The 13856-nt window shown below is 36.4% G+C and overlaps 1 protein-coding gene across 1 annotated transcript in view; it reads right to left on the bottom strand.

The window, feature by feature from the left end:
* The window catches only part of LOC148948142 (secretin receptor-like), a 374147-nt gene extending 366197 nt beyond the window's left edge, over positions 1 to 7950 (bottom strand). Inside the window, exon 1 of the mRNA XM_089096116.1 lies at positions 7855 to 7950. The gene's annotated coding sequence lies outside the window, so the exon portion shown is untranslated. The remainder of the gene's footprint in view (positions 1 to 7854) is intronic.
* Positions 7951 to 13856: the final 5906 nt, after the last annotated feature.

Below are 13856 nucleotides of genomic sequence, written 5' to 3'. Positions count from 1 at the left end.
TTAAGACGTCAACTGATCCCGAGTGAGAAGGAGGCATGGGAGGCATGGGCGCATGATCAGAAGAAGAAGAAGAATACGGAGAATTAATAGTCTTTTTGTTCACCATTATAGATGAATAAACTGATTTAGCCAATGGAATGAAGTCCTATTCCTACAAGTTAAGTTAGAATAAAAGAATCAGGTAACAATTCCCCCCTCCCCCCATGTAACTGAACCCCTGTATAACTGATTCCCCGTGCTACTGAACCCTCGTGCTACTGAACCCCTCATGCAACTTGATCCCCATTTAACTAAACCTCCATGTAGCTGTACCCCCCCTTTAACTGAACTCTCGTGCCTCTCAACCGTTCATGGAGTCCCTCTCACTCACAACACTTTTCAGTCCTTTTTTGTTATTTTTTTTATTTCTAAACTATTTTAAATTGACAATACTATCCAAAATCACTTGTGTATTATACAGTGCACTATCACCCCATCTCCTCCAAATTGCAAATCCCCCCCCTCGTTCAACTGAACCCTCCATGTAACTGAACCCCTGTATAACCGAAAACCTGTACAACTGAACCCCCCGTACTACTGAACTCTCGTACTACTGAACCTTCGTGCAACTCAACCCAATTTAACTAAACCCCCGGGGAACGTTAGATCCTATTTAAATTGACAATACTCTCCAAAACATCACTTGTGTATTATACAGTGCATAACCACCCCATCTCCTCCAATTCGCAAAGCCCATTACCCCTTTTTTTTGCAAATGTTAATCAACCATTTCCGATTCGTCATTAGGCATTTTTCAAATTTATAAAAAATTTACCCGTGTTAATAACTCCTTGGGGCCTCCTAATTTGACTCCTCCCCCCCCGGCCCTCATAAATGGGGGGGGGGGGACGAAGGGGACGTTAGATCCTATTTTAAATTGACAATACTTATCAAACATCACTTGTGTATTATACAGATCATATATCTCATTACCCCTTTTTAAATGTTAATCAAATAATTCTGATTATAATGTCTGATTTTTTGTCTGCTTTTCAAAATGTTCGTATTTGGAAGTCTGTCAGTTAACACTAAGCTGTAAATTGGGATAACTCCTTCATAACATGTTATGTAACAAGTACAAGACGGAACATAGTATAACGAAGGCCCAGAATATCATAGGAAGGAACGTAAAGGCCCAGAATACCATAGGAAGGCCTAGAATAGCATAGGAAGGAACGTAAAGTACCAGAATAACATAGGAATGAACGTAAAGGCCCAGAATATCATAGGAAGGAACATAAAGGACCAGAATAACATGGTAATTGCTATATACCCGAGCAAATAGCATGGTAATTGCTATATACCCCAGCAAATTCCATATTAGCATTCTACTAAACTGCTCGTTTTAATAATCATCATAATGCGTAATGCGTATGCGTAATGCGTAATGCGTATACGTAATGCGTATTACTTAATAAACCGTTCTAATTTTTCTAGGTTTGATAGGATAAACAGCCTCCATCCTGCTATGTGTTATTCTCGGTAGTATAGTGTTCTTCGTGTTCTTCGTGAGTGTGTTCTTCTTTTTATTTTATTTTTTGTTGTTTTGTTTTTTGTTTTGTTTTTCGTTCATCTACTCCATATTGAAGCCTTGGGTGTTTATTTTTGGGCAATAAAGATATTGATTGATTGATTAAATTTAAAGTAATTTCGTATTAGATTAAAAATTCCACCTACTTTTTGTGGGTATGTCTAAAATATAATCTCGACTCAAACCTAAGTAATCTAACGCTACCATAGTGGCAAAAACTCTTATTTTGTCCCACCCCTTTAACACTAATGCTATAACCGACTCCCAGGGGGTTCACAAAGGCTATAAGGAATTATAAATTAAATCCCACGCTGTGTATTGATTTGAAATTTAGAAGATACCAAGGGTGTTAAATAGTGGGGGGGTTAGATATTTGCATCCATAGATTTTAAAATCACTTTTCAGTATTTTCATTAAAAAATTCTTTTTTTGATTATTTTCACTGAAAATAGAAAAAAGTACAAAATTGACCAGTCCTAAATGTTAGGAACTACATCTTGACCCCCTCTGACTATACTTCTAGACATTGACGCCACTGTACAATATGCTTAAATTGTTTATGCGAGTTGATTAGATTCTATGCGATTTAATTGGTAGGCACACAAATTTTCTAAGCATCAGAATCTAGGGATAATCCCCTTAAAAGGGTTAATCAGCATCTCTCTTACTGCCTCGTGTACTCTTTAGCAAAACCACTCTGAAAACGCAAATTTTGTCCTTTCAGAAGACATGCCCACGCCAACTCAGTTAATCTGTCCTGGTACATTTACTGATCGGGGTCAAAACAATTTGTTTAACCTTTTTCTCTAGATACATCATGTTTTACTAGCCAAGATGAGCCAGTTTTCTTAATCTTGGCACAGGATAGTGTTGTCATTTCTACTCAAATTAGAAAACTGTATCCTATTTGCTATTGTTTAGTGATACACACCTTTAAAGATTGAGCGGTCTCGGAAACAAGAAATGTTTTCTCTCACGAAAGAAGCATTTGAGAGGTCTCTAAAAGCTTCTTTTTCTAGGATTCGAATGTTCCCAAGTTTATTTTTTTCCAAAGATAAAAAGGAGAAAAGATAAATCTGGCCAAGATAAAAATTACAATATATCCCCCCAAAAAATAAATGGCCTAAAACAATCTTGAGCTTGCTGATTGCAAATCTGAGGCTATTTCTGCTGAGTTAACATCGAGAATCCAAATATTTTTAGTACACAATTTACAAACTGTGGACACGTCAGATCTTGTTGGAATCACAATTATGGAAGAACTTTCAATATACTTAATCAAAACACCTGAATTAGAGCCCTCGGGTCCATGTACCCTCCAACTCTAACCCCAAAGACGTGCCCACTTACAGACATATATTACAAATTTTTTTACTCGTCAATGGTAAGTCTGAGCTCGTTGATTGCACATTTGAGACTAAAATAGATATGAAGACCCCCAAAATCATAAAAAAGTGTCAAATATATAGTAAAAGGGGCCTTTGCCCGCTCCAACGCTCTAATTTCAACCAGCTAAAATTCTATATTCTCTGAAACATTGACGTCATCCATTGCAGTGGTACCTTTTCAAGTTTTTTCTTCCCTAAGTACAGACGCTTAAAATCTGATCAGTGGTAGAAGACGGTATTAATTGGCCTTATTAAAATTTGTTTTTTCTTTTAGTAAAAGAAAACTACATCATTATCAAAAGGTGTTCTCTATACAGTCAAAAAATTTAAGTAAATTTTCAAATATGGCTGTATCATTCTTATAGCCAGATTTGTGGCGCCAGCTATCCCACTAATCCTGACACTTTTAATATTAAATAGTTTCATACTGAACCTTGTTTAGTGAGGGCAAATATTTTCAAGGAGAGAATGTTTCAGAAAGAGGAAACAGCAATTCCAACAATAACATTTAACAATATAATTTGATTTAAGCCCTTCATAAAAGAGTTCAAAAATTACCTTCTGAGGAGTACCGTGGTACTGTTCCACTTGGAAAGCAATCATCGTTTGCATCTCTTCTCTTCTTTATTGTAGAATTTTTTTTTCAGAAAAAATATTAGATCGTTCCAGGGAAATGAAGTTTCAAAAAGAGGAAAAGCTAATCTTGGCTCTCTCATTTTAACCTTATAATTTGCTTTAAACCCTTCATAAAAGAAACATTGATTTCAGTCTTCCGAGGATTACTGTGAGACTGTTAGGCTTGGGAACTAATCCGTATTTTCTTTTCAATATTGTGAAACTCACTCTTCAGAAAAAAATCTTGCAAAAAATCAAACAAAATTTTGCACAAGGAGCATCAAAGATCAGTTTAATTAACACCCTTTTAAATGGGCAGATGGAAAATAGTTACTGAAATGTTCGAACTTTAAACTCAATGTCTTAGAAATATGTGTGTTATTTAGAATTGCGGGTCACAGTCTATTTACATATGAATGTGTTAAGTCTGGCATTATTACAAATATTTTAGACTATTTGTTTGATCCATTACAAATATTACACCGTAATTACACTGGAAATAACAAAACTATATCGGAATTTACAAAATTACACCGGAAATTACAACATTACACCAAAATTTACAAAATTACTCCGGAATTATACTGAAATTTATAATTTTATGCTGGAATTCACAAAATTATACCGAAATAAAAAAAATAAAACGGAATTACATCGGAATTTTCAATATTACACCGGAATTACATTGGAATCTACAAAATTACACCAGAATTACACCAGAATTTGAAATATTACGCCGGAATTACACTGGAATTTACAATATTACACCGAAATCTGTAATACTACACCGGAATTACACCTTTGCAGTGTAATTTATTTGGTCCATTACAAATATAATATATAAGAGAATCCTCCTTTTTTTGTGCAAAAACCATTCAGACACATAAACATACGGCACTACAGACTATAGCTACAACGGTGTTATCCGTATTCTCCCCATGGAAAATTCCCCCGGTCGTGTAAAATGACCTCCACGAGCAAAATTGAACAGCCAAGAGAAAGTGAGCAGCCTCTGCGAAAAATTTGCACCTGTAAAATCCCCCTAGAAAACTCCATCCCCCGGAAAATCTCTCCCTCTTGGAAAATATTCCCAGGAAACTTCCCCCTGCATACAAAATTGAACTGCCAAAGAAAACGTATGAAAAATAAATATAATGAAGAAAAGAAAGAATTTCGGTATATTCTACTTATATTGCAAAATATAGGCAGAAAATGTCTTTTGGAATATCCCATTGCATTTATTTTTTTATTTTGATTCATACTAACCATTTTTCGTGTTTATTTATAGGGGTGGGTTGAGTTATCATAGCGGGATAAGATAAAGGTTAAAGAAAATAATTTGAAAATATGAAATTAGTGGCAACTGTAGAAGAGTTACCCTATGATAGAAGTACGCAGTTTTGTAGATAGGAGCTTCAAGCCCTCCACAATAGGGTTCTTTAATATGCTGAATCTAATGCTGTAATTTTCATGATCATTTACCTTTTCGGGAGTGTGATTTTTCTTATTTTGCGGAAATCAGGAAAAGTTTTCCCAGGATCGGAACGATTGATGTGTTAGAAGTATTTCCCGGATACAGGAATTTTCCATTGGTTGGCAATTTTCCAAGGGGAGTGGGAGCTTTTCTGAGGAAATTTTCCGAAAGGGAATACACTGGACCCGCTAAGCAACCTAGGCCCTTTCCAAAATTATAAAGCTTATTCAAGCTTTGTCGTGTAATCAATTAATCAAGTATGTACGTTGAGGAAGGGGCTTTGAAACCTCCAAGAATTTGTAATTTCACCCGATTTCTCAGCCCTTTTGGGTATCAGTCCCTCCAATTCATTGTCTGATTTCTGTTTTTTCGTTTGTAAATTTATTTTTTCTCCTATATTTTACATTTTTACATAATTTCCTATTCTTTACACTTATCCTCATGAAACACTTCTACATGCGAGCCAGCCATTGATTTCCAAATCCTAATCAGAGTAGTACCGCTTAAAAATTCAATATATTAAAAAATGCATCAAAATCCTTAGAATAAGATTTGACCTAAAATGTTAACCTTTGAAGTTCAAGAAACATAAAAAAAACGTCTTACCCCCCGACCTATCGTTATTTTCTAGGAATTCCCTTTTGTTTTTCTCGAAATTATGAAGTTTTTAAGACAAAAACACATTTTCAGCAGTGTTGCCATTTTTGTTGAACCATTAAAATAAATAAGCAAAACTGATTAGTTAAAAATGAGAGCGCTTTTCATTTGTAAAAATTTTAACATTAACAATCTGTCGATTCCCAAAGACAAGAAAATATTCGAAAGAAAGCTAGACCTTTCTAAGACGTCTGATGTTCTTTGTTTGTAGATAATGTCTTGCTGATTTTTACCTACATTTCTTTTTTTAATTTTGTACCCGCTAGTACCAAAAACTGCACAACTTCATATGGACGTCTTTTTAATTTTTTTATTAAATATTTAATTCCTGATTTTTCCTAATTTTTATAGATACTCAAACAGCCACTTAACAGTAAGTTTCTGCTTAATAGGTTAAAAAAAAAGAAAAAAAATCATCATTTTCACGTCCTTGGTCTTAAAGTCTCGAAAAAAGTAATTAGGCCTACAGGGGAGGGGCTCTTGGGTAAGTGGCCCATAAGATTTTAAAATTGTTACAATTCTTCCGAGAATTTCCTTGAGTTCTTCTGTTTTTTTTTAATTTGCTCCCACGCCACCCTAATAATTTTGGGGTTCTTCCTATTGTCAGTACACACTTTTCTAAATACATACCACAACTGTTGTATTTTGTACAAAGTGTATTTACACATACGTGTGTTTACCATGCTTACAAAGCAAAAAAACTCAATCTTTAAGAGTGTGTACTTGCTTACTTATACAGAAAAATAACTTGCTTTACACCTTATAGTATATACATGCGTTGATAGTTTATTAACGCACTGAAACCGGGTAGTGACATTTGTTCACACTGATCTAAGGATGGTTCCAGGTGCGTACGTAATACGGGGTGGGGAATTGAGACCCAATGTTCTCACAAAAATGCAAGACTTTTACGATTCACTCAGTCCCGGAATCTATATATGAATCTATTCCAAATTTCATATTATTTGTCTACTTTTTTGGATAATAACCCCCACTTAAAAAACAATATCGATATTGAGAAAAAATTGAAACTAAGTTCCGTTAAAAGCGAATTAAATAGGGAAAACTTATCATAAGCTCATATTTTCAATATCAAGGAAGTTGTCAAAGAGTAAGTGGCTTAGCTGTGACGTCGACTCCTGATTTTAAAGATTAAAATGTTTCAAAATTCTTAAGCCTAAATACCGTCATACATTAAATGACATTAAAAGACCGGCTTGCAGGACGTATTTAAATAGCCCAAGAAATGGATTTCCACAATAGTTCCAAAATTGACCAACCATGAAAGAAATGTCGACAGCCATATGCTGGCAATCAAGATGTGGCCTCACCTGTGATAAATTGACTTTTAAAACTTCTTTACCAATTCGCTTGCAAAATTTGTAGGCATGAATATGGACTTTTTATTCTTTTTATATAATTTTCTTTGGAAGTAGGGGGAATTTATGGGAGAAAGCACGGTTTTAAAAGAGGGGAAAAGAAACTAATCATATTGAAAATTACAATGACTTGTTTATTTGATAGTTCACCCTTTTAAAGCTGAAACAAGTCTATCCTGGGCAGCACGTACAGGAGTGAATAAAGATTTAAAGTCTAAATGTGGCACCAAAGAAATCGGGGCTTCCCAACTAGTAAATTTGCCCTTCTTCCCTGTAATTAGTACACAATTTTGATCTACTTGGGGGTGCAAGTGCCCCTAAAACCATCCAGACACACGTATATAGCTGATATCCTGGCATCGCAAAATTTCCGAATTTTGTAAGTTTCTTTTAATTTGCATTTTCAACCAATTCCTCATTATCCAAAGGAATAAATTCAATTTTTCGAGATCTCAAAGGGGATGAAATAGAGGTCAAACTCCCCTCCGCCATGTGCATGTTTCCTAGACGTATCCTTACTTCTGCTAAAAATAAGACTTCGTGTTCTGATTCAAACCAAAACAAGCTATCTCACTTATTAGATAGCTTACTATTTTATTGCTCGGATGAATATGAGTCTGTCCTTGGTAAGCAATTGAACTTTTAATTTCCACATTAAACGAATTCCTCCCCCTCTTCACCTGGAAATGAAGTTCTACATCTAAGCCTTATCCTAGGTTAATCCCCTTCCCCAAATCTTGTCATTAATCAATCCTTCGAACTTTAACTTACCTTGGTTGGATTAAAGGGCCACTTTTTGATCCAGTCTGGCCACCTGTTTTGCTCAAACTAGAAAAACTTAATGAGAGGCTTTTTATCAGGCCTCTCTATAAACGAAGCATGCTTCCAGGGATCTCTTTGCGTCTCAAAACATTCCTGATTTTTCTTAGTTTTGATAGCATATGCCATGTGCATTGTCAATTTTCCCCACGGAGAAACTACTTGGGATCAAAGCAGCGATAGCTTTACACAGTAGGACAGTGCTAGAGGAGAGGTACCAGAGCTCTGTGGCTGTGGAGAAGTCCCTTTGCTACCCGTACAATCTGTGGGTTTCCGCTGAAAAAAAACTAGGCTTTCCGATATCTCCCTGAAAATTAATGTTAATGAAAGTTGACCATTTTATATTTTGTGTTTACTCTTCGTGCATTTACATATGTTAATTTTCAGGAGGATTTGGAATTTCCAATTTCTATCAGGGAGAGCCCTAACTTTGGCGAAAGGGAAGGGAATACTTTCCAGTAAATTACTAAAATTAGCTTCGACAACGAACCCTGCAATTTTGGAATATTTCTCTCACTCTTGGCTATTTATTATTCTGTCAGGGGCTGTCCGTGGCTGTGAATTATTAGGCTAACGAATATTATGTTGAAAAGGAGCATAAAATATTTAAAATAATGGTAGCCTACTACTTTTACTTTATTAATAGGCTATTTTCTTTTTATTCTTATTTTAATTCTTATTTTCTTATTTACTTTTATTCTTATTTCTCTTATATTAAGAATATTCTCTTTTTTCGCAGCTCTACACCTTTACCCCCCCCCCCAAAAAAAACGACAAAAAATAAGCAAAGTTTGCTCCTAGATTTTAGAAATACATTCTGTACCCCTTTCTGTTATCGTGGACTGGTGCGACTGTTTTAAATACTGTTTTTGCCGAAATAAAAAAAAAACAACTTTTGCCCTGAATTTGCATTTATAAGCTCCAGACAAATTCAATTTTCTCGTAAGATTGGTTTCAAAGAGATTTTCATACCGAACATCAATGCTGAAAAGATATCAGAAGCAAAAAAATAGCGTTGTCTATAGTGAAGAGCCATCATGTTTCAATGTATTATTTTTTCCCAGAACGGGTTGTTACGAGGGGCGTCGTTTTTTTTTGTGTGGGGGGGAGGGGGAAGTTGCCAATCTCCCAGTAATAAGGAGAGGAAATTATTATATAGCCCGTGCCCCTTGACTATCAGGATATGGACCCTCTTGCCCCCATAAAAAATACTGGAGCTATGCCCCTGTTTGTTACCCTAGCTAAATATTCGTTACCTTAACGATGACCCTTCCTCCCAGCCCCAACGGACCCGTATATGGCTTTAATAATATTCTTCTTTGTTGTTTCTTGATAATTTGATCCATTATATAATGGGTATCTACTGCAAGGCCATACCCAGGATTTTTTTTTCGGATGGGGTTTTACTAAAAAAAAAAAAAAAATCGGGGGGGGGGGGGAGTTACACAAAAAACCTAAAAAAAAATTATATATATCTAATTTTATTACGTTTTTACGAGTCAGACAAACATTTCGGGGGGGGGGGGGGGGGTTAAAACCGCCTCTACCCCCTCTCTATGGGTATGGCCTTGATCTACTCTGCCTACTCTAAGATATCCAGTGCTTTAGTACCTGATTGAATATTGGATTTAAAGTGATAACATTTTAAATTAGTTGACACTTAAGTGATAATGGTAGAAAAAAGGGTAGCCTGATGAACATAAACATAATGTATATTACAAAGAAAAGATTTCATTGGAGTCTTTTAGCTTGATATTAATAAAAAAAACTTTTTCCACAAAATAAGTTTTTCAAAGAAAAGTAAAGAACAAAGAAAAGTAAGAACAAAGCAAAAATAAAATCCAACAATCTACCAAGCATGAAACTACCACAAATCAGCATCGATAAATAAATGAAACCCAAAACCAACAGAAATTACAATAAATAACCGAGTCAAACTCAAAACGAGCAGAAATTAACATAAGTTGGGCTCAAAACCCCTATGCCTTCCCAAGGGCAGAACATAATTTGCACTTTACTAAAAAAAAAAAATATGAATGTTTTTACTTTTATAGCTTTAATAAGTCAAATAATATTAACATTTTGATTACTAAATATCAGTATATGTGTATTAAACTGACAATGCACATTCATTTGTGTACAAAAAAAATAAAAAAAATAAAAAATAAAAGTTCAAATAAAAATACTTTTATTACTGATGACGGTCACTGAATATGTGACCAAAATATCTGGTATTTTTGTGAATTTCTATCACTGTTATCATTATCACTGTCTATTAAAAGGATTTTATCCCTATTTGAACTTTGATTTATCGTTATGAATTTACTGAAAAAATGTGCATTGTCAGTTAAAAAGTTTTTTTTATTAATTTCTGTTCGTTTTATATTGACATAACCTTTTTCAGGTGGAAAGAGTGAGCCTCTTCTGAAGTTAAACAACCATCCCTTCCATAAGAACCATACCCCCTGGGCATAATTTACAACCCTTGCCCCTAGTCTCTGGGGTTTGTTTCAGCCCCAAAAGCCGTGTTATATGATATTTAGAACTATTTTGAATAGAATGGCTATCTCAAAACTTCTATTAGACGCAATTCAGGACAACATGAAGTGTGTGTAGGGGGGAGAGAGTAGCTGCCCTCTGATCGCTTTGACTCTTAAAAAGGGCACTAGAGTGTCTGATTACCAATCTAATGAGCCCTCTTTGAAGTTTATATGACCACACTTTCTATAACAACCCTATATGTCCCAGGGACAAAACTTACAACCATTGCCCTGAGGGCTGGGGGGGGGATTTGTTATCCTCAAAGACATAATTTTCAGACCTTTCTGATAGGCTTAACAAAATAGCTATATCAAAATTTTGATTGGAACTGTTTTAGAAAATGATAGGCCTGGAGGGTGACATTTGCCCTCTGATAACTTTTGACTAATAAAAAGGGCACTAGTTCTCTCAATTTCCAATCAAATGAGCCCTTCTTGAAGGTTCTACGACAAAAATTTCTATAAAAACGTTAAATGCCAAAAGGCATAACTTGCAACCCTTGTCCTGAGGGTTACGGGGGGAGGGTTCAAAGATATAATTTTCAGACCTTTCAACTACGTTGAACAAAATGGCTATCTGAAAATTTTGATTGGATGTTTTTAGGGAAATGGTGAGCGTGAGAGGAGGGTTAGTTACCCTCCAATCACTTTTGACTATTAAAAAGCGCACCAGCCCTCTCAATTTCCAATTGAAAGAGCCCCTTCGAAGTTTCTACGACAACGCTATCTATAAAAACCTCATTTGCACCCAGGGCATAACTTACAACCTTTGCTCTCGGAGCTCTCGGGGGTTTGTCATCCTCAAATGCATAATTCCCAGAAGTTTCAACTACGTTGAACAAAATAGCTATCTCAAAACTTTAATTGAATGCGTTTGGGGAAATCGTAATCGCGAGAGGAGGGTTAGTTGATCTCGATTCACTTTCGACTATTAAAAAGGGCACTAGCCCTTTCAATTTGCAATCAAATGAGCCCTTTTTGAAGTTTCTACGACAAAACTTTCTATAAAAACCATATATGTCCCCAGGGCATAACTTACAACCCTTGCCCTGAGGGTAGTGGAGGGCCAAGGGGAGGGGGGGGGGTTTGTAATCCTCAAAGAACTAATTTTCAGGACTTTCAACTACATTGAACAAAATGAATATTTCAAAATTTCGATTGGATGCGTTTGGGGAAATGGTGTGCGTGAGAGGGGGTTTAGTTGTTCTTCAGTCACCTTCGACTATTAAAAAGGGCTCTAGCCTTTTCAATTTATAATTGAATGAGCCCTTTTTAAAGTTTCTACGACAACTTCATCTATAAGAACTTCATATGCCCCCATGGTATAACTTACAACCCTTCCCTGAGGGCTGCGGGGTGTTGTCATCCTCAAAGACCTAATTTCCAGAACTTTCAATTACGTTGAAAAAATGGCTATCTAAAAATTCTGATTGTATGTGTTTGGGGAAATGGTGGGCGTGAGAGGCAGGTTAGTTGTTCTTTAGTCACCTTCGACTATTAAAAAAGGCTCTAGCCTTTTCAATTTACAATAGAATGAGCCATTTTTGAAGTTTCTACGACAACGCTTTCTATAAAAACCTGATATGCCCCCAGGGCATAACTTACAATCCTTGCCCTGAGGGCTGGGGGGGGGTGTCATCCTTAAAGACCTAATTTCCACAACTTTCAACTATGTTGAACAAAATGGCTGTCTCAAAATTTGATGGGGTGTGTTTTGGGAAAAGGTGGGCGTGAGAGGGTGGTTAGTTGCCCTTCAATCACTTTGACTATTAAAAAGGGCACTAGCCATTTTAATTTCCTGTCGAATAAGTCCATTTTACAGTTTCTACGACAACACTTTCTATGAAAACCTTATATGCCCCCAGGGCATAACTTACAATCCTTGCCCTGAGGGCTCTGGTGGGGTTGTCACCCTCAAACACCTAATTTTTAGAACTTTCAATTACGTCGAACAAAATGGCTATCTCAAAATTTTGATTGGATGTGTTTGGGGAAAAGGTGGGCGTGAGAAGGGGGTTAGTTGCCCTTCAATCACTTTCGACTTTTAAAAAGGGCACTAGACTTTTGTATTTCCAATCGAATAAGCTCTTGAAGTTTCCACTACAACGCTTTCTATAAAAATCTTATATGCCCCCAGGGCATAACTTACAACCCTTGCCCTGAGGGTGGTGGGGGAGTGTCCTCCTTAAAAACATAATTTCTATCTTTAAATCAACTACAGTGAACAAAAGGGATATCTAAAAATTTTGATTGGATGTGTTTGGGGAAATGGTGGGTGTAGGAGGGGCGTTAGTTGCCTTCCAATCACTTTAGACTATTAAAAAGGGCACAAGCCATACCAATTACCAATCGAATGAGCCCTTTCCGAAGTTTCTACGACAACTCTTTCGGATATCGTAAGTGCCAATACAGAAGTGCCCTGGTCTAAAGGCAAAAATAAATAATACATTGTGCCAACATCGTTTTTACTCATCGTTTTTACTATTGTGCTGCCTATGATTATTTTTTTTTCCAGAGGCCTCTTCATATGGAAGGGGTCGTCGTTAAAACTTCAAAGGAGGCTCATTCGATTGGAAAATCGAGAGTTTTAGTGCCCTTTTTATGGGTCGAAAGTGATCGGAAGGCAACTAACACCCCTTCCCCGCCCACCACTTCCCCAAACACATCCAATCAAAATTTTGAGATAGCCATTTCGTTATACGTAGTTTATTTCAAGATATTAATTATATTTTGAAGAGGACACTCCACCCACAGCCCCCAGGGAAAGGGTTGTAAGTTTTGCCTTGGGGGCATATAAGCTTTTTATAGAAGGCTTTGCTGTAGAAACTTCAAAAATCGCTCATTCAATTGGAAATTCAAAAGTCTAGCCTTCCACGCCCACCATTTCCCCAAACACATCCAATCAAAATTTTGAGATAAACATTCTGTTCAACGTAGTTGAAAGTTCTGGAAATTATATCTTCGAGCAGGACACTCCCCCACAGTCTTCGGGAAAAGGGTTATAAGCTATGGCCTGGGGGCATATATGGTTCTTATGGAAGGAATGCTCGTATAAAATTCATAGAAGGCTCATTTGATTGGAAATTGAAAGTTCTAGTTCTCTTTTTAAGCGTCAAAAGAAATCAGAGAGTAACCAGCCCCCCACGCCCTTTTTTCCGAATGCATCCGATAAAAATTTCGAGATAGCTATTTTGTCAAAATAGTTCGAAGATCACATAACAAAAAATTCGGTGACGACACAACCACCCAGGGCCCGGGAGCAGGCGTTGTAAGTTATGCCCTGGGGGCATATAAGGTTCTTATGGATGGGATTCTCGTATAAACATTTAACTGGGAATTGAAAGTTCTACTTCCCCTTCTAGAGTCCAAAGTAATTGGAGGGCAACTAGTCCCCCTCCTCCCCGCCCTTTTTTT

The sequence above is a fragment of the Artemia sp. Qi Xiang Cuo genome, chromosome 10 (genome assembly GCF_049724085.1).
Source record: "Artemia sp. Qi Xiang Cuo chromosome 10, ASM4972408v1, whole genome shotgun sequence".
NCBI lineage: Eukaryota > Metazoa > Arthropoda > Branchiopoda > Anostraca > Artemiidae > Artemia > Artemia sp. Qi Xiang Cuo.
The sequence above is the reverse complement of the archived record's forward strand: the minus strand, read 5'-3'. Positions and strand labels throughout refer to the sequence as shown.